Source organism: Passer domesticus, chromosome 3 (assembly GCF_036417665.1).
Source record: "Passer domesticus isolate bPasDom1 chromosome 3, bPasDom1.hap1, whole genome shotgun sequence".
NCBI classification, from domain to species: Eukaryota; Metazoa; Chordata; class Aves; order Passeriformes; family Passeridae; genus Passer; species Passer domesticus.
In genome coordinates, this window is record NC_087476.1 from 106,506,493 (window position 1) to 106,527,368 (window position 20,876).

General features: G+C 37.4%; 1 long non-coding RNA gene across 1 annotated transcript in view; it reads right to left on the reverse strand.

The window, feature by feature from the left end:
* LOC135298225 (uncharacterized) overlaps window positions 1-18,449 on the reverse strand; it is a 36,973-nt gene extending 18,524 nt beyond the window's left edge. The window contains exons 1-3 of the long non-coding RNA XR_010360237.1: window positions 18,167-18,449; window positions 17,070-17,193; window positions 15,154-15,299 (exon numbers count right to left, since the gene is read on the reverse strand). This is a non-coding gene — a long non-coding RNA (uncharacterized LOC135298225). The remainder of the gene's footprint in view (window positions 1-15,153; window positions 15,300-17,069; window positions 17,194-18,166) is intronic.
* Between the last annotated feature and the right edge of the window lie 2,427 nt (window positions 18,450-20,876).

Here is a 20,876-nt window from a genome sequence, read left to right on the forward strand (position 1 = left end):
TACTGACTATCAATAAAAGCTACTCTATGCCCAAAAAGGTCCGAGGGAAATTTAATAGAGAAAGAAAAAAAGCACAGCAAAGGAGCACTTCTGCCTAGTGTCCTCCCTACATGAGGGGTCTGAAAGAGTCCAGTAAGAAACAATGAATTCAGCAGAAAGAACTAAAAAAATAAAAAGCAACTACACGCCATGTAGCAGAGCACCTGTCTATGAATTCAGAAACTAATGAGTTTACAACATAGATGTCATTTATCCTTGCAGAATCATGTATATTTGATAGCGTTTTGTTAAAGGATCTGATTGTCATAAAATAATACCACTGAGCTGAATCATATGATAAATACAAGATTTTTTTTTTTTTTTTCAAAAAAAGCTCATTAAACTTCAGGTGGACTTGATTTTCCAGACAAGAATGCCCACTGCCTATTTCTTTAGTGACTACAATGAATCCTGATATTTTCCCTTAGATAGTTTAAATTACTGTAAAACTAAACCAAACCAAACGTTGAAAAAAACCTCAAAATATATTCTTATTTTGCTCACCAGGTTCAAAATAGAAATGTCTTGAAATAAACCATAAGATTGAGATTTCAGCTCAGCTTACACCACCCTGCGCATTTAACTCAAGTAGTCACTTCATTTTTCAGGACTGGGCAATTATGAAGGAAGAAATCAAGATAGATTGTAATAAAACTTAAGCTGATTATCCTGATGAAAGATCTGAAGAATCCCATCTGTAAGCAAGTGTTACTACTGACTTTTTCTCAGTAAAGACACTATTCTGAAAACAAAGACATATTATACACATTCCTTCTTGAATCCAAATATTGAAAACTCTGGATTTGTGGAGGCAGTATTGTGTATTGTAATTGTAAGGAGTAGAGAGCATTCAGAAAAATTATTCACTTTGTGCTGTAGGCAATCAGGTTTTGACAGTGGTTTTTACCTATAAACTTTGCCCCAATTAGTTACTTTCATAAGTTATCCTATTTTGCAGAACAGAATCATTGGATGATGACAAAAGTAAACATGAACTTATTTTGACATTATTTCCCAATTGACTTATATGAAAAAATATAAAGGCAGAATGAAGAAACAAAGGAAAATAAAAACTACCACACAAACCAGAAGGAAGTAGGTTGTTTCTCAAGAACTTAATAAACACTAGCAGACTTCAAAGATGATGTGGTTTCCATCAGGTCATGTTGCTGACACCTTTTAGAGGGGAGATAATAGGCCCGAGGAGTTGGGAGTGGATTGCAGGTCTTCTGCTTTGTCCAAATAGAGTCTTAATGTTATGTAAAGTTAGGAAGTTACTGTCAAATCAGTATTTCTCACCTGTTTTCCATTTGTGTGAAATGAAATGATAGTACAAAACCTGTAGAAAACTAGAATATGAACTACTGAAATATTACAAGCCACATTAATTGGTATTTTAGCAATACAGTTGGCCCTTACCCAAATGGACATAGTTACGTATCCTTTTAAATCTTAGTAGGGAACTCTCTGGGTAGAATATCACAGAATCAATTATGTTGGAAAACACCTCTGAGATGATCAGGTCCGACGTCTGACCTAACACCACGTCAACTAGACAATGGCACTAAGTGCCACATCCAGCCTCTCCTTAAACACCACAAGGATGGTGACTGCACCACTTCCCTTGGCAGTCTGTTCCAGTGCCTGATCACCATGTCTGTAAAGAAATTCTTCTTAATGTTCAATGTAAAACTCCCCTGCTGCAGCTTAAGAGTATGTCCTCTTGTTCTGTCACTGATTGCCTGGAAGCAGAGGCTGGCACTCAGCTGTTCTCAGCCTCCTTTCAGGCGGTTGCAGGGGTCTGTGTAAGGAAACCTAAAGAACTTTCCAATACAGTGCATTATGCCGTGTCTACTCAGCCTACCTTGGCTAATTCATAGCCAAACTTCTAAAATCTTTATTAGGAGAAAACCAAACTATTCTCTCTACTACTGTCCTATACTGGAGGAACCAGAAATGCCTAAAAGCCATCAACTGAAGGTTTCCTCAGAGCAATTCCCAAGCAAGTATACAGTATGTGTTGAAGTTGGAAAAGCTTTCTGCATAAACTCAGCATTCATAAAGAAACTGTTGTAAATTTAGTCTAATCTATCCCCAAGTTGCTCAGGGACATCATGTAACCTCAGTAGGCCTTCCCTACTGTTTTCTCCTTGCAGTTTGATCTCAAAGAGGAAAAGTATTCTTTCATTGTTGGTGGTCTTTACTTTTACCTTCAATTAAAGACCATAAAAGTAACAATCAAAGCATTTTTCTCCCTGTAAAGATGTTAGCACACGTCAAATGTAGTAAACTAAAATTTCCTAGCTAAAGAAATCAGAGCAACAATGGCTACAAGAGTCAATAAAACCCAAGACTGAGCCCTAATTTCCCTTGCTCTGCTCTAACAAAGGTACAATTCTCTCACAATTTACTTCACTGTTAAAGTAAAAAATATTGACCACAAAAAACGTTATAGAGACTACAAGCAAAAGTAGCCATTGTAAGAGAAATTAAATAGTTGAAAAAGTATTTTTATATAATTTAAAAGGACTAAAAGTCAGAGCTCTGCTGAAGTCAACTAGCCAGTCAGATAATCCATAGCACAGAAAACCCTAAGAAATGTGTTTAGCCAAGGATGAGGTAATAAGTTTGTGTGATATTTGCAGCTAAACAAAACACATATAAGCTTTATTGTTTCCTTGCCAGTCAAAAAGTGGCAAGGACTCCAAAAGACACAGCTTCATACACTCTTACCCACTGATACACTTTCAAAAGACCTCATGGAATAACTTCACTGCTCATTCCATTGCAAAAGGACAATGACAAGTTGTACAAAGCTTTCCTAAAGAGTTATCCAGCTAAAGTTTCACAGGTTTTGGAGGAATAATTTAGAAGACAGGCATTTCTTTTGGTATGTGAAGACTACTGCAATGCTTTTTACCAGCTAGGCTTGTGGAGTGGAGGAAAATGCACTGGCTTTCCAAGGTTTTGTATTCCAAAGCAGAACCAGCATCATTTCAGCTCAGGTAGGATCTCTGGTTTTAAAAAGCTTATTGCTTCACTGTTTCTGAGTCATGTTATTATGAGTTGTCTTTCCCCATATAGAATTTCTAAAGCATTCATCAAATGCACAATAACTGTCAGATTTAGAATCTGAGTGAATTAGTTATTCATCAGTGCAGAAGGCTTTTCCAATCAAAACTCTTTGTCCATCTCTTCCTATAATGAGCATAATGGGCTACTTTTCCTTCCAGCACATCCCACTCTCACTTCCTCCTAACCCTTGACAGAGCTGCTTGTAATGCTAGCATGGAGAGCTCAGAGGATTATGACATCTGGGAAAACCTGAAAAGCAGGGAGAGGTGGAAATATTTAACAACAGCAGCTGCATCCCATTCAGCTGGCTTGTCAAAGTACATCCTGATTGGAATAAATTACATCTCAGCCTCTGAACACTGGAAAGGAAACACGATGTTTACAACATAACACTTAGTTGGATCAATTCCAAACTGTGACATATATCACACAAAGTTGTCATGACGGAGCTAACTACAGGTTTCTCTCCAAAATTGAAATCAGTGCATTAGCATTAAAAGATTGATCTTCATTTTGAATGACAGCATCATCACATTAGCATATAATCAACATAACCTTGTAGAGAAATGAAAGATTGTGTTGATGGAAGACAGGGATACATCTTGAAGAAACATGTTAATACTTTAAAATGGAATAAAGGCTACAGAAAATTATCAAATTTTCCAGATAAGATACCAGATACATTTTCCTCAGCTTCTATAAAATGGTCACTCTTGAGGAGACTGGTATTTGGAAAACAAAAAGTTAAAATAGAAGTCCTGCCATGGGTAGTAGGAGCAGTTCAAAGCCAAATTCTGGAAAGCCAGCTGCAAGCTTTCATTGCAAGTTTCTCTTCCTCTGTCCCCAAAGTGACAACTGAATTTTGCTAACTGTCAAACAAAAATTGAAAATAAGCTAGAATTTAAAGCCAAAGGCTGCCATGTTACATAAGTTAGCCAGTTATAACTCGGTGCAGACTTCTTGCATCTTAGTTAGCCATGGGTTGGCCTCTGTTGATCAAAAAAGAGGCCTCCTGAAGATACAAAACACAGCTACACCATGTGAACAAAAGTGGTTCCAGAGAACCTGACACAAACAGGTTTTAGACATCTCCAACTCTTGCTTTTACAACTACATCAGAGTATCAGTCATGACAGACATAGCAATGGACATTGACAACAATCTCTGCACAAGTTGTCTTTGCTTACACACAGAACTCTACTATCATAAGCAAAAAAAAAAAAAAAGAGTCCTATGTTACAGCATTACAAGCATACATGCTTGTTTTCTACAATAAGGATTTGACACTACATACTTCAGATATTTTACAGTCACACTGAATAGCTACATCTGCTCCAACAGAAAAATATAATTTCTACCAACAAAGAATTTAAAAGTTGGAAAGGAGAGAGAAGAATGTCACGGAATCTTCATTTCACTAGATTTATAGCACAACAGTTCTAAGATTTTAACATTAGCCAAAGATGATGTAACAACTACAGATCCTGACTCTGAGTTATGGGAACTTTAGCAAACATGAGCTAATGCTGAAAAATCATATTCCTTCTTCCCTATGCCCTCATGAAACATTCATCTAGTTATTTTAGGGCCCAAATAAAATTTGTCAAAGCAGTCATAGAGGGTGACATTAGGAAAGTGCAAACTATTTTCACAAAAAGAATATTAAGGAGTTTTGTAAAGTTATTCATCACAGAGTTCTGATTGTAGAATTGTAATACTAATGGATATTTGTGTCAGGGTGCACACAGCCTAACTTCCTCACTTTTGAAGGACAGCTCATGGCTGAGGATTATTGTCTTCCAGCACAGTCCAGCTGGCCAATTTCCTCAATCTTCCCTTCCAAAAGATAGGTAAGATTATGCAATGCTGAGTGGTTTTGTGCTTACTCAGTCTTAGGGAGGCAGCTGCTGCTAAGCAGGGATAGTTTGTCACCAGCCTTTTGAATCTCTAGCTCAATCATGGCAAGGATGATGCCTCTGTTTACCACATGAAATGGCAGGTTAAGGCAGTTCCCATCCTTTGTCCCCCTCTACTAGTCTCACTCAGGCCAGCTTAATGGTCAACTTCCCATCCTCCTTCTGGATCCCAAGCATTGTGAAGAGTGCAAATAGAGCCCCTGACCTAACCCTTTGGCTTCACCTTCATCACTGGGTTGCTTGCTTTGTTTCCAGATAAGCAGCTGAATAAATGTGTTGAGCTGTCTGCATTTAAGCAGAAAATGACACTGATTGTCACTAAATATAGTGAGTGCATATGTATGTTTCATTGGAACCACAAGCTCAAATTAGCCTGTCAGAATTTGACTGTACCCTGATGCTAACCTGTCAAGTGACTCAATTAGCTCAAGAGAATAAAGAAAAGGCTTGTCAAAGCCATCAAGGCTTTCCACTTGCTCAAGTCCCATCCCTTTGCTCACTGCCTTTATTAAATCTAAATACATTTCATATTTGCAGATGGGTAGATTCTGTCTCTTCATTCTCTCTTCTTCAACTACCTCTTCAACACCACCTTCTAACTGAGAAACTCATCAAATCTATGGAGAGGAATAGGAAGCAATTTCTTACAGGTCTCTAAAACCTGCTTTTCTTACGATGAAAGGAAATACCTGTAGATAAAGCCTTATCAATAGTTTAACTTTGCTTTTCTTGCAGAGCACTAAAAAACATTAAAATAATATTTGATTTAGAGATTAAATGAAAGAGCAGAGATTTTAATCACAAGTGCTGTCTTAGAATTCTTTCTTTCCACACAAGTGGATAAAGAAGCACAGCATTTCCTGTCACAGATGTCTTAAAAACTAGCAGAAAAACAGTGAAATCAAGCTCAGAATTGCTGTCTGCCTCAAGGGCACAGCCATGCCTAATGCAAACTGCAAAGTCACTAATCCCAAGCATGTCCAACACTGACTCACAGGCTGGCAGCTCTGAGCTGCAGTTGGATCTACAAAGCAGCCAGCCTGTTCAGACACTCCTTAGCAATGGCACTTTGCATCTTTTCCCAAGCACCCCCTCTCCTTCCCAGCTGCTGGCTCTGACCACACCACCTCCTTGTAGTGCCAAAAACCCTGTAATGATAGCAGCTAATCAGCAATGAGAGAAACAAAAAAAACCTATTAATGACATATTCTCTTAATGAGTATGGTAGCAGTTTCCCTCCTCTGAAAATATTCTGATTTATATAGCTGAAATATAGATATATTATATTATTATATTATATATTATATTTTTATATTATATAATATATTTCTTTTATATAGAAAAAAATTAAAAAAAGACATCAGGTCTTATTTTGGTAAGGACGAGGCTCATAGAAGGGACTATGAGAACGTGTCATCTAGATCAATCTATACTTCCTTTTAGCATTGCTTATCTTACAACCAACATTTCTGCACTTTAACAGAAAATAATTGCTCAGCTTAAAGGCTTCTCCTTTGGCTTTGCTCCTGAAGAGTCTAATAAGCTGTCAAGTGCATCACGTCTTTTAGGAACTAAAATTCAAGAGGGCATTCGAACACTTGCTCCACTGCACAGTTGTAAATGCCAGTCAAGCCAAAACAATCTTCACTGCTTCTGCAGTTGTGCATGAAAATGCACATCTGATGGATGCAGCCTTTTTTAAATCAAATAATACCTTCCAAACTCTCTTCTCTATAATTTGTTGGTGATACACAACAGCTTATATTTGTAAAGAAAGCAATCCTAAAGATACTTTTCATGAACCTTTCTTCTGAGGTACCTTTGAGTCCTCAATTCTATAGCCTCAAGTAGCCAGATTTATTCTGCTGTGTGGTTTGTTGAAGCTTCAGCCAATGGATGTTAAGTGAAAAAGTTCAATTGCACTAAGCAAGAGAAAAAAGAGCATAACCAGTGCACTAACATTTAAATATTAATTAGAGAGGACTGGAACATGGAAACATTTAAAATAAATGTTCTTGTGATATTATTAAATGTTAAATTTTGTGCATACTAAATCATTTTGTAGCCTGTTAAAACAGCTTCTTTCTGTGGCCTAGGAGATGCATAATTAATATATTTTTTCTAGCCATCCATGTTTAATTATTAAAAAGTTTGACTAACATTTACATGGCAAGAGTATAAAAATCTTTTGAAAAGCCTAACTTTTTTGGGAAGAATAAGATTGAAATAAGTAATTTTTATTAGAGAGTTTTTTATAATAACTTATCTCAAAATGGTGCATATCAGTATTTCTAGATCCTTCTGAAATCTAGGGTAAGGAGAGGATTGTAATTTCTATTCTCTAGTTTCTTTTTGAATATATATCAATTAATATTTTCTTGCACTGAAAAAGTAGGTGCAAGGAAGAGCTAATTAAGTATGAGAAACTAACTTACAAAATAACTGGAATTTTTATTGTTAGGTTGTCTATGTGTATATCAGCCAAAAGTGAGACTTTCAATAACAGTAAAACTTTCAACTACAGATTTCAACTTACAAACCTATATCCTGCATTTGTGTATTTGATAGATATATCCCATTAAAATTAATCAAACAAAAGTTTATTAAGAAGACAGAAAATTTTTTAACATTACCAGAAAGAGAATCCAAAACAGTGCTGCCAGTTTTGACAGGAGTTATGGAAGGAAATCCCTGTAGGGTTGGTACTGAACACACATCTGGGTGATGCTACAGCTTACATCTTACAGCAAACAAATGCCTTCCATGATTATTGAAGCTTGGCAGGCACCTATTCCCAACACTATGTACCTCCATAATGAATTTTAGAATATCAGTGGTGCATCATTGCCTTTTCTGGTTTCTATACACTGAGAAAAAAAAAATCAAGCAAAACTGAATTGCTAGATACATAACAAGGGAGTGGATGGATGTTCCCAAATAACCATGGCACAGACTTCTAATCTTGTAAATTTCTAATCTTTCTAATCAAGACAAGCCTGCTGGTTGCAGATAAAAGCCCATAAAATAGGCAGAAATTCAGAGCAACAGCCTGCAAGCTTTAGGGTTTGAATGCAAGCAAACAGGGCAAGGCAAGGGTCTCAAAACAAGAAGAAATGAGCACTCAGAACCACAGCTGATGCCAGCCAGCCTGCTGGTGGCCCAATGCACAGCAGCCCAGCTCCTGTCAACTCTCTAGTAGGTATTATGAAAGTTTTAAGGAAAATCACAATCAGGCGTTTGGAAGAGAGCAATGAGGTCACTTTGGGGTGGTGGAGGAGAGCACTGGAACTGCTCACAAGCACCTGGGCTAACAGGAGACAGCACAAAAGTACTCGCCCAAGAACTTTTAAAAAAATTAGGATGCAAGTGTCTGGCACTGCTGGTGTCCAGATGGTTACTGGAGATGGGAGCTGAGCTTTGGGTGCATGGAGAAAGGTCAGATAGGTCCTAAGAGTAAAGCTATGGCTTATGTTTGATGTCACAGAGAGAAGAGCAAAGTGGTGCTAAATGTTGTGCAATACAAATGATGATTGCAGGAGGAGTACATAGTTGTATCCTAAATGGAAGGGGGAAACATTGGGTTCTTGGAAATAGTTTGATATGAAAAAAGGGAGGGAAATTCAGGAGAAAATATAAGGGTTTTTTCTGTGGGAAGAAGACTCAAGTTAAATAACTTTAAACACAGGAGTACAGATTTTAGTATGAAGAGAGATAGAGAAACAAAATGCAACTTTGCAACAGCTTCGTTATCACAGACTAAAAACCAATTCCGCTTTTTCCTTGCTTTTCAAAGTATCATTACATCCCCATTTCACAAGAGTCCAGTAAGAGCCAGCCCAAGCTGGAATAAATGCAGCAGGAGTACTGCTGCTTTCCAATAGGCTTTTCTGGAGCATTCTTCCCACACCCTCTGAGGGAATAAAACAAGCTGATAGCTGAATAATGTAATCAACAGCAATTCATTGCCTTGAAGTTTACTAAATAGGCAGAAACTATGGACTATGGGGTAACATACTTTAGATAAAAAGCCATTATTCTACAGAAGCAGACTGGGATTTCCTCTGTTAATGAAAATTTTAAACATATAGTACTCAATGAATATACAGTTCAATGCTATTCTTTGGAGAATATATCATAATAGGTATGGAGTTCAAAAACACTAATGGATGCTGGTTGAATCATATAGACCTTGTTAAACCATTTTTTGAGTAAATATGAAATTGTTAGCCCAGAAACTTTAATTCCCATCCAAACCCAAAATTAAGCACCCCATTAACTAAATGCAACCTGTTCCACTAAAAGCAGTGTCTGTTCTTAGTCAGTAAAAGTTCCCACTATCTTTGCTTTCCTGAAAACACCACTGATAAAAACTCTTAATAGGAATTATTTCTTCTTTTTTCTGTGCCAAAACTCTATTTTCTTTCCACCCTGCTATATCCTACCTGGCAGTGTGGTGGTGTTAGCAGATGATAGCTTTGATTCAGGTTTCTCACTGACAGAACCTGGGTCAACCACATCCACCCAAAGTTTTTATAAAAGTGTCAGGAATTCTTGAAGATTACTCCCTGAATTGTGTGACTCCAGGACAAAATTCCCCTCCCATCACAGAAGGTTACACAGACAAGAAGAGAACTGAAAATACAAATACAGTTAAAACCTGCCAAAAAATAACAAAAACACCCAAACAAAAAAACCAAAACAAAACCAACCAAAAAAAAAAAAGCTGTTGAAGTATCTACCTACTATCCATATTCTTTAGATGCAGAAGTAGTCAGCAAGTCAAACACAAAAACAGAGGAGGACACTTATGTTGTGAAAGAGGAAAAAAGTGAGAAAAAATCAAATAGGGAAGGGGGAAATAAAATAGTGATTCAAAGGCATTTACAGTAGAATTTCCATGCATAAAGCCAGAATCTGATATGCTTATTCACCACAGAACTTTTAAAATTCTTTAGTTAAGCCCACAAAAGAAAGAAAATAGGAGAAATCTAAAGTAAACCTGTAGAGGTTTGCTTGAGGTTTTTGCATTTATTCTTCATGAGTATTCACCAGTGAATAAAACTCAGACTTTACTTACAAAACAATAAACTCAGCATTTAAAATGCAACTGTTACCTTAAGAAATGCAGAGTTCAGCTCTGATGGGATGAAGTGCTCCCTTTTTTCTGAAAGCTATCACAAGCTAGCTATTGTCAAGTCAGAAATATAAAAGAGAAGAGAAATGAAATCATAGATGTGAGTGTTCCAGTGCAAGAGCAAGATTTCAGACTTTTTGAGGGTTTCATACCTCAGATAAACATGAGTACACTCAGAGCATTGATACAATTCATAATAAATGCTACTTGATAAAAAAGTTGCTCAAATACACAATTTCATCTTAAGCTTTGTCTTTGGAAAGTTGGTCTTCATGACTTGCTGACAACACTGCAAAATGCATGCAGACACCTTCTCCATGTGGATAGTTGAGGTAACAAACTCAGAATTCTTGTTTTGTAGGAATGAAGATGTTTCACCACTTGAAAGTAAACTTGAAGTAAAATAATACAGGTAATACAGACTTTATAATAGCTATCGGTGACTCGTTGGTTTAGAATAAAAGCTAAAATATTTTTCTCACCAGTTTATAAGGGTTGAAACATTTTCTTCTCAGTCAACACCTGCTTCCATTGTTGTGAAATATTTTGACAGAACAATTTTTTTCATTACAAAGAGGTGAAAACATGAAAAGAAAAATATTCTATTATTTTCCATGCAGTAGTCTGCATGATTACTCAAGCTAGTATTTTAACATCTGAATGACACCTCCTGAATTTTAGCTTTCAATAAAACTTAGAACATAATTATACCCCAAATATAAAATTACTGAAATAGCACCAACAAGACAAACTTCTGAGGGTAGAATCATTAAACTTGTAGGACTTCTCAGAGTAGCCCAGACCTAATCCATATCCTCAAACAGGTTCAATATTATTTTACATTGAGTCGAACATATTTTTCAAATACCCTGACGATGCCTAGTACTGGGCATGCAGATCCCTAGTGACTACTAGGTATTTTCTCAGATTTTTTTATGGCCAACATCACAGTCTTTCCCTTTAATTCATCTTCTCTGGCCCTTACAAAACAAATTGTAGGTTGTTCTCATACTTTCTGTCAGGCTCTCCAGCCACGGCTGTTATTTTGGGGTTTTTTTGTATTCAAAAGTACTTTCAACTATACATATTTCTGGTGAGGTATGTACACACAGCAGCAAGAGACAGAAAAACTTCCTGTATTTTGTCCCTTTCCAAGGGAGGCCAGTGCCAACCACAGTACTTGTCCTCTGAGAATTTTGTCTTCTCCTCAGGAACCTCACTTCTCTCTTATTTACTTGTCATCATATAAATGGGATTTATTACAACATGTATGAAAACTGCTCTTTAGGACCTCTAATAGCAGACTATACCACTTGTGACAAAGTGTTTGAAAACGTTACCACTACTTGGATTAGTCTTTCTTTTCATTTTCAGCAAATCTAATCATCCACTCTGGCTTTAGAACATTAATTTCTCTTTCTTGCATTTTTGATATTAAAAAAAATCCCCATGAAGTTTAAAGATGAGTGCAGGAAAGAACCGAAAAACATTTTAATTGTGTTCAGTCCCAGGTCAATAATAAGAACTGCTAGGGCAGGGATAACAGGAGAGAATAGGAAAAATGGCCATGACTGTTGAATTGTGCCTTCCCCCAGCAGTCTGGGGTATTATAGCCCAAATACTATTGAGCAATTTCTCACACTGCCTGTGGAGCTTCATTTATTTTATATGTTTTTTGCCCCTGTAATACCTTTAAACTAGGAAGCAAATAAACATCACATAGTATTGGCACTCAGAAGCTGGGCCAATTCTCCTACATGCTAATTTCAAGGACATGAAAAGGCAGAAGCTATTTGCCCTTAAGGTGCTAAGGCCTGCATGCATACACAAGTGATTGCCACTATAGTCCTGACATTCCTCTTTATGCTAGACATGGTGAGAATACCACATGAAAATTTCCAAGTTTTTTTAATTGAATGCATGTTGTCTGTTTTCACATACATGGGAGAATATGCTTTTACTGGGGGGTTAGTGATGGGGAGGGGAGAGTATAGAATTCATCAGGAACATAAAATTTCTAGTCTGCCCCAAAACCAAAACTTTTTATACAGATGTTGCCCGCTGGGAGTTTTAATTAAGTGCCTTAGGGGTATCCTCAGCAGAAAATGATGCTCCTTGGCCAGACTCAGCTCCCAGCATACCCTGTCATTTCCACATTTAACAAGCATTGGACCTTCATCAGCTGAGTCCCACTCCTGTTGGGAATGCTCATACTGGAGAAAAAGTGAATAGGAAACAGATACTGAAGTTATCTCCTGAGAGCAGACACTTTTCATAGACCAGCATGTGAGTCAAAATGATTTTTTCAAGAAAAATAATTTACTTAGGTCTGACCTACACAAAATAAAAATTGTCTCTTAGAGATCATCACTGGGTTTTGTAACAACATTGGTGGGGCTGGGGGCAATAGTAGAAGGAACTAATTTAGCTAGTTTTCACATCTTGGGGAAGAAAAGAATAAAAAAGGTTAGACTGGTGCAGTCTGTAGGTATAATGCTTGGACACCACTGAAGTCCTAAAATATCAGCATTGGTTTTGAGTGTGTAGTGGTCCTCTTCAGCTGGGTGCAGATTACTCTCAAGTGAGATAATATCAAACTATCTGAACCTGTATTATCTCTGAGGATTATAGCATTATCACTTGTCTTTCCCCCATCACTCTGTGGCCTCACTGTACAATTTAGTATCAAGTAGTAGAGATGTTTGCTGTAATAAATATATTGGAGGCCTATTTTCAAAGGCAGCAGAAACAGAATTTTGCCTAGTTTCATATGCCACTGGAAAAAACTTCATCTGACTCCAGATTTAACAGCAGGTTTTGTTCAGCCATCCATGCAATAAAAAAATGACAATTAGTTGGAACATATAAATGTTACCAGAACAAAACAAAATTTCATCCTGGTTGTACACTTCAGTTCTGGGGGAAGTTAGAAGTTCAAGAGAGCAATTAATTTGCTCTAAACTTTTTTATACAAATGTTCATTCCATTTGTCTGACAATATTTTTCAGCTGCAGATTTATTGTCTTTTTTCTATTTTTTTCATCCCCTGTGGCCAATAGTTTCCAGCAGGCTGTTATTTCAATTCCTTTGTTTCACAATGTCAGTCTGTGAGACTGCAGGTAAAAGTTCTGTTTGGGGAATGCATTTTTATTATTTCTCGATAAATACTTTATGTGTTTTATTCCACATCCAGCAGTACTCTGGTCACAGGGTTAATAACAAAAGTCCACAATTATGGATGGTGACTGGTTGCTTAGGCTTTACAGCCTTACAAATTCTCCCTGTGGCTGCTCCAGGATGATATAAATATGCTGTAAGTGCCCTTACATTCAAATGTACTTTGACTTTGCAGCAAAGAGCAACAGTTGTTAAGATAACAGTGGAGATCTATTTCAGGATGCATAAGGGGCCTTTCAAGTTCACACAAAATTATGGTGAATCACAACACACGCACACTGAGAAATTAATTCTAATATATATTTAACAATAATACACTGCATAACAGCCATTCACCTCTGTGCATGTACACACTTCAGACAAATATAGAGAAATCCCTGGAAGTGCTAATCAACCTAATTTGCATGCACAATATCAAATATTCACAGCTAAAAAAAACCTGAATACAATTGTCACAGAAACTCCTTTTTCTTAGAGCACAAGGAGAGTCACACCCTTGCTAACTCAGTTAAAGCAAAGTAGTAATACCAATGTATGCCACTTACATGTTCTTCAGTTTGGGGCTTTTCTTTTCAAGCTGAAAGAATATAAAATAGCAACTTTTAAGCCTCCAAATGAACAGATCAGAAGAAAAACACCTGAACATGAGGAAAAGCTCATTACTGGCTGATGTAAGAAATTTAGAGGCCAAATTAAGTTCCCTCCTCTGCCTGGACAGAGCTGCATCATGCACAGGAGGACATCCTAGCCATGGCAGCAGTCTTTCCTGTGCATGCTGATCCCCTTCGATGAGATACTGAAATGCTTGCCAAGTGCTGGAGAGACAAGTAGATAACTGATCACTGGGACACTCATCTGATATTTGGCAAGCTTGGGTTTGGGTCTTCACGTGCAAAAATATTCCAATATTTTATACATAAAGTGGAACGCTTAAAGCAAAAAAAACGCACCTCAAAACCCCCAAACAAGCAACAACAAAAAACCCCAACAAATCTCCCAACCAAACAAACCAACATAAAAAAACAAGCAATGAAAGCAACTGAGCCAGAATACCCTATAATCCAGAGCATCAACTTGCAGGAGGAAAAAAAGAGTTCAGATAGATGTCTTTACTACCTTCATCTAAGAAGGAATGTGGAATTCAAAAATAAAACATCCTAGTGGTTAGAATGCTTGTGTTTAATCTCCTCAGCTAAGCAATAATCACAAAAGGCAACATTTAACAAGACTGAGAAGACATGTAAAAGTTGTGGCAGGAATGAATGCAGTCTACTAAATAGCTTGGTTTTATACTGATATACTTGGGTTTATAATATGTAGGCATAAATGGCAGAATTATCCTTGTGCACATTTGCATGCTACAGAAATCCAGTCTTAGCTTAAAACTTATAAAAAGCATGAATAAAACAACATCTGCAGTTCCCAATCCAGTTGCAGTATTAGCAGTAGTATATACAGAAAGGTATTGTTGTATCACCTCAAACTGAGTTTCAATTTCAAAATGTTAGGTAAACGTGACATAGTGAACTTTTTGATCCAGCCAAAATAGCTGTTCACTTTTCACAGAAGCAGCCAGGAACTCCTTAATTTCACACACACAGGCAGAAAAGAATGCATCAGCAGCCACCTTCTCACAGAAGAGATTTTTCAAGCATTTCTGCACATGAGAGACAAATCACATATTTACAGGTCCTAGACAACTATCCGGACCATACTAGAATGTTTTTTTAAAAAATTATTCTTCCTAAAGGTCCAATTCTACTCAACATTATTCATAACTTTACCTTGAAACACTTCTTAAAAATGTATTACCTGCTCCACTGTAAACAGCTCTGAGTAGAGCTGTGAGGCTGCCTTGGGAGGCTCTGGAGTGTTTGGCATCTCACAGGACATCACTCAGCTGCCCAGAGGGAAATGGGACAGCTCAGCTGCTGCTGGAAGTCAGATGATTCAGACAGCTCATGGCAGACAAAGAAACACCAAGGAACTCAGTAAGATAGATCAGACATGGCAGGCACAGGCAGAAATCCAAAAAAGGCTGTCCTCTAGGAATGCTACTAACAAGCCATGAGCAATAGACTGCGGGCAGTAAAGACTTCCTTCACAGGCACACCCCTGCCCCTTAGCTGAAGGAAGACAGAAGTTGCTGTCTTTTAAAACAAAGTAACAGGAGGATATACTGGAAATATCTCTTCTTGAAACACCTACCCTTACAGAACTCCAGTACAGAGCTACAAGGCAGCCCAAGTGGGTTGGAACCCCCGCCCATCACACCAGGTACAACACAGGTAACTCTGAAATACACAGCCCCACCTCCCCACACCATCTCAGAAAGATCCACAGCACTTAATAAAACCCCAAAGAGAAAAACCAGATTTGCCTGTTTTTTGCAAGCAGCTTCTGACATCCCTGCAACAAAGTTTTCTAGTTTATTGTTCCACTTACCCTATTTTCTACCTCCCCATGTCCTGTAATCTAGACTGAAGAACATCATGCCTTAACTGCACATTTTCCTTTCCTAACATTTCTTTCCATTACCTTTATAGCATCCTTAATTAAAACCTTAGTGATTCTTTGACACCTGAATAATCACAGAATCACTCAGGTTGGAAAAGGCCTTTAAGACCATTGAGTCCAACCCCTAGCTTGTAAAGTCCAACACTAAACTGTGTCCCTAAGCACTACATTTATATGTCTTTTAAGTACCTCTAGGGATGCCGATTCAACCACTTTTGTGAGCAGCCCATCCCAACGCTTGATAACCCTTTGGTGAGGAAACGTTTCCTAATATCCAATCTAAATCTTTGTAAAACTTGAGTCTATTTTCTCTCGTCTCATCATTTGTTAAATGGGAGAAATAAGTAGATTTTATCATTTTTTGATCCTTACTTAAATATTCATTTGTTTCGCCACTTCTATCTTCATCTCAGAAAAGTAAGAAACACAGGCTTATGTATGAATACTCTTTTTAAACCTGTAAAGCATGCAAGCGTACCTGTTCTATAAAAAAGCCTACCTCTTCCAAAAACCAGCTTTCTACTTTGAACTTACCTTGCATCAGCAAGCTATGGATGTTCTCATTAGTGCACCTTACACTTGGAAACTGCACATTTGCCTCGTTTTGTTTTTGTGGTATTAGCACACCTGCTGAACAAAGTTCATCTCCAGCTTGGATATGTCTGTTAACCAGATCTGCCATATTATTACAACCTTAAATGTTATGCAGACCTAATACTAGAAAAACACTGATAGTAAATATGCAAATCTTCTGCATTACCAACTTCCCCAGGTTCTGGTGCCCTTTTATCTTACACAGCTGCACCTTCTCTGAAGGGAACTTGTGAGAGAGAACAAGGCAAAATGCCATCTAAGAGCCTCAGCAAGCAGGCAGCAAAGTAGAACACCTGTGTGAACCCTGAAACAGGGAGGAGCAGCAGAGCAAACAGGTCTGAGAATGGAGAAAGATTTGTTTGCAGATATCAGGATGGGCTGTAGATGTTTAAACCTCAAAGAGTGGGAGGACAAACTGGGAGGAGACAACTCACAGACCCCAAAAGTCCCATCACACCGTGCTTTTTGCCATAGCTTCACAAAAGCTGTGTTACCTATTGTAATACACTCAACCTTTTCCAAAATACCACTAGCTGCTCCCCCACCCAGCCCAAGGGCAGAACACCAATCCTGTCTATGCCCACCTACAGGTCCTGAAATGTCCAGACCGCTCTCACCTGTTATCTTCATGTCACGAAGTCCTCAACTGGTTCTATTCTGTACATTCCTAAAGAAAACATAGGAGTAGTTCACAGGGCTACCTAGCATTTCCTGCTGAAGACATTGGCCCAAAACACAGTGCTTTAGGAAAACAAGCAAAGAGATAAGGATGATGGAGATTAAATACTAGAATGGACATTGCGTTAGGTGACGCAATGAGGGCATTAACAATTGCATCACTTTGTTCACATCATCAAACAGTTTGTGGTAACTTAGCAACTAGTTTTCTCACTGCATAAACAGGCATTTTTAAATGTTTTTTTTTCTGAATTCACTTCAGTTACTGACTAATTTAATCATGTTTGGGTTCTTTTTTTATTAACAGAACTAAATGATAATTACAATATCTTACTGCTACTACTACCTGCTTCTTGCACTTCATTTATTGGAAAAGAGTAAAAGAGATTAAATATACCCACTGTTCTAGATTAAATAATTTAATTGCTTTGGATAATGTCTTAATTAACTAGACAAACAACATAGAAGAAATGCATGCCACACTATGATTGTATGTTATGTCCAAGTTTTGGAGTGAATTGAGGTAAGTATCCCATTCCTGGCAGTTAATAAGAGGGAATTACTTGTTCATTTGAAGTCTACAATAAAGTAGCTCCCTAGTACAAGACAGACACTGTAAAAATCTAAGTAGAGATTGTTTGCATTAAGGTAGTAAAGAATAGTGAGCCTTGTTTTTTCCCAGCTGATGGTAATTTGCAATCCTGAACATTACCTGAGATATGAACCAAACCATGTGAACTGCAGACCTGAAAAACCATCCATGACACTGTATAGACATGCCTAAGGGTAAGCAGCATCTAAAATTAAAGCAAAAAAGAAAACCCCTTCCTAGATAGTTACAAAATGAGTACAAGTAATTCTACATAATGAGCCACTGAAGGAGACTTCCTCCAGTTTCAAATTAATTCTGCTGACAAAGTCTTCCTCATGCCAAAACCCTCCCCCACAGGATTCATCCCTTTGGAAGCAGGTGGTTTTTTTACATTTCTCTGTGTTTACCTGTTAAAACATACAATCTGGCAATAAACAGACTTACCTCTGCATTATTTGGCCCATAATACAAAACTTGTGAAGTAAATCCTAGTACTGCTTGCACAGTGGTGAGAATTTGGCCACTGAACAAGCTCTGCTTTTATTGAAGACAAAGTGTTCACATGAGTATTCAGAAGCCTTGGTTCTTTTCTTTATTTGAAAGATGTTTCACTTAGTGAAGGACACAGACTTCTTCCTTCCATCAAACTGCACGGCTGAAATCTCATTAAATGGTAATTCTCCTTTCCCAGACTGCAAGGAAAAGTCAGCCAGATGTGCACCTACAAAGATTTTCTAAAAGAGAAAACTTTTAGCTAACAGGAATTGAAGCACAAGAGACAAGCTACAGAGAGTGAGAATCTACTTTACCCTCTACATTTTAAAGATTTTAAGAACCAGCTAAACTGGTGTTGGGACTCGGGTAATTTTCAAGATCACTCTTCCAGTTCTATGTTTCTGTGATGCAAGCACCCAACTAATCATTTATATTAAAAAACTTTGCAAGTTTCAGCTTGCTGGACTAAGGATAGTTTGACATATCAGAATAAAACAGGGTAAAGAAGAAAATGACTGTTTAAGCCTGTGTCATCTTTATCACTATGAGAATAATTCTGGCTTTAAAGATCATTCTTTTTTAATATAATTTCTCATTTCATTAATCGAACTGAAATAATATTTACATTGCATTTTTAGTTGATTTTCAGAGCGCAGGAGAAAAATACACATGAGAAGAAAATAGCAATTCTACCATCAAAGAGAAATATCTGTTTGTAAAAGTTGCAACAGAATATTTTAAAACCCAATTAGAAAGCCTGCTCTCTTGGGACTTAAGGAGAGAAATGTTCTATTTTAAGGGTCCTGTGGAGATGTCTACCAAAACCTTCCACATTCAGGGGTAGAAAATCTCTTTGACTAATCGACTTCCAGGTCTGGGACAGATTTTTGGTTTCTTGAATGCACCAGAGCAGGTTTTTTTGCCTTTTAATGCTTCATTTAATATACTTCAGTTCGTTTACTCCTCCATTCTTACCTTAATCAAAAGGCCCTTGTTTAGCTTCTCCTCTGTGGCTGATGCTATGAATACTTTTATGCTTTCAAAGCATAAAAGCCTTTTTGGGGTTTTGGTTTTTTTTGGGTGGGGAGGCGGGGACATTTTTGAGAAACATGAGTAAGGGTTGCCTACTCAATCTTGTAAAATTTTTCTAGATTAAATGTTGGATCCAAACTACTTTTTTGAGGATCACGCTATTCTGTTCTTAATTTACACCATTAGCCAAAAGAAAATTCTTTCACACAGCCCTCTATCATCATCTTGCAAACTGTCCTATGCACCTGGGCAGATGCTGAGATTACTTTTGGAAATGAAAACCAATAAATTTACTGCACAGTATAAAAAAATTCAATTCCTACAGTCAAGTTTGAAATTCCCTCCCCAAACCACATAAGTGATCTTGACATTTGCCAGCATCCTGAAATCAACCTGAACTCAATCAAAATTCAGGTAAACGTAAAATAAATACTTTACTGACAGAAGCTAAATAGATGCAAATTAAATATTTTACTAAATATATATATAAATAAATTAAATATGCAATGAAAGCTTCCTACTTCTCTCAGCTCCAAAGGTTCACACTGTTAGACATTCATAGCTCAGGCCCCAGGATCTAGTTGCTTGGCACAATTAGAGGATGTAAAACTTTTAAAAAGAAGAGTATTTGACTTGGGATTCTCTACTTTCTGCTTCTCCTCAACACTTCAGATCTTCTCATGCAAATCTTCCCATCACTTCTCCCTTCAAAGATGTCCTATGATTTCCCACCCTCTGGCTGCTCACATCTGCTTGGGAAACTCTTGTATTCCCTGCATGATTAAAAGTGATTATTACCACTTGTCCAAATGGCAAGCTATGAATTCTGTGGTGCTTGGCAGACTCGTAGCCCCTTATGAAGAAAAAGGCCTGTCTGGGCAGAATCAAATCCTTATGCAGATCTTCTTTATGTTATTAACCTGTATTCTTTAGACACAGGTAACCTCAATCATACTTTCTAGAGTCACCCTGTTGGGGTTAATGTATGCACCATATGATTTGATTTCACTTGGGAACAGATATAAGAATAACTACTCACTTCAGGGTAATCATACCAGCACTTCCCTGACTGCTCCCTAAGCTGACACTTGAGGTGTAATCAGACAGGTTTTTAAATAACAAATAAGTTTATTACAAAGAGAATTATCATAGCGTATCTACCCATCTGTTCAAATGGCCATCCATCTCAGTGCCAAAATCAGAAAGAACCAGTTGACATTCCTAAATCTCATAGGTTAGAAAGGATGGCTTCTTTCTGTGAGAATGTCCCTAAAATTTGGAAGTTTTCACTACAGTAACATACAAAGTTTTCTTTGGCACCACCTTCTCTCCAGGAAAAGTAAATCCAGCAGTCTAACAGTAACCACCCATTTTTCACATAGAAGTATATCCTCTAATGTTGTAGAGCAAATATTGTAGTAGTTGTTCTTATGCCTTCATAATTAATAGCACGCATAAGGGAGAACTGAAATGACCTTTAAATCCCACCCCTACCCAAAAATTTTAATTACCTAGAGCTGAAATGGGAAGAGAACAATTTTAATAACTAGAAGCTTTGTATTTCTGCTCACAATTAGATACATCTCTATTAGGTTCAAAGGGGTTACCAACAATAACAGGAAGAATA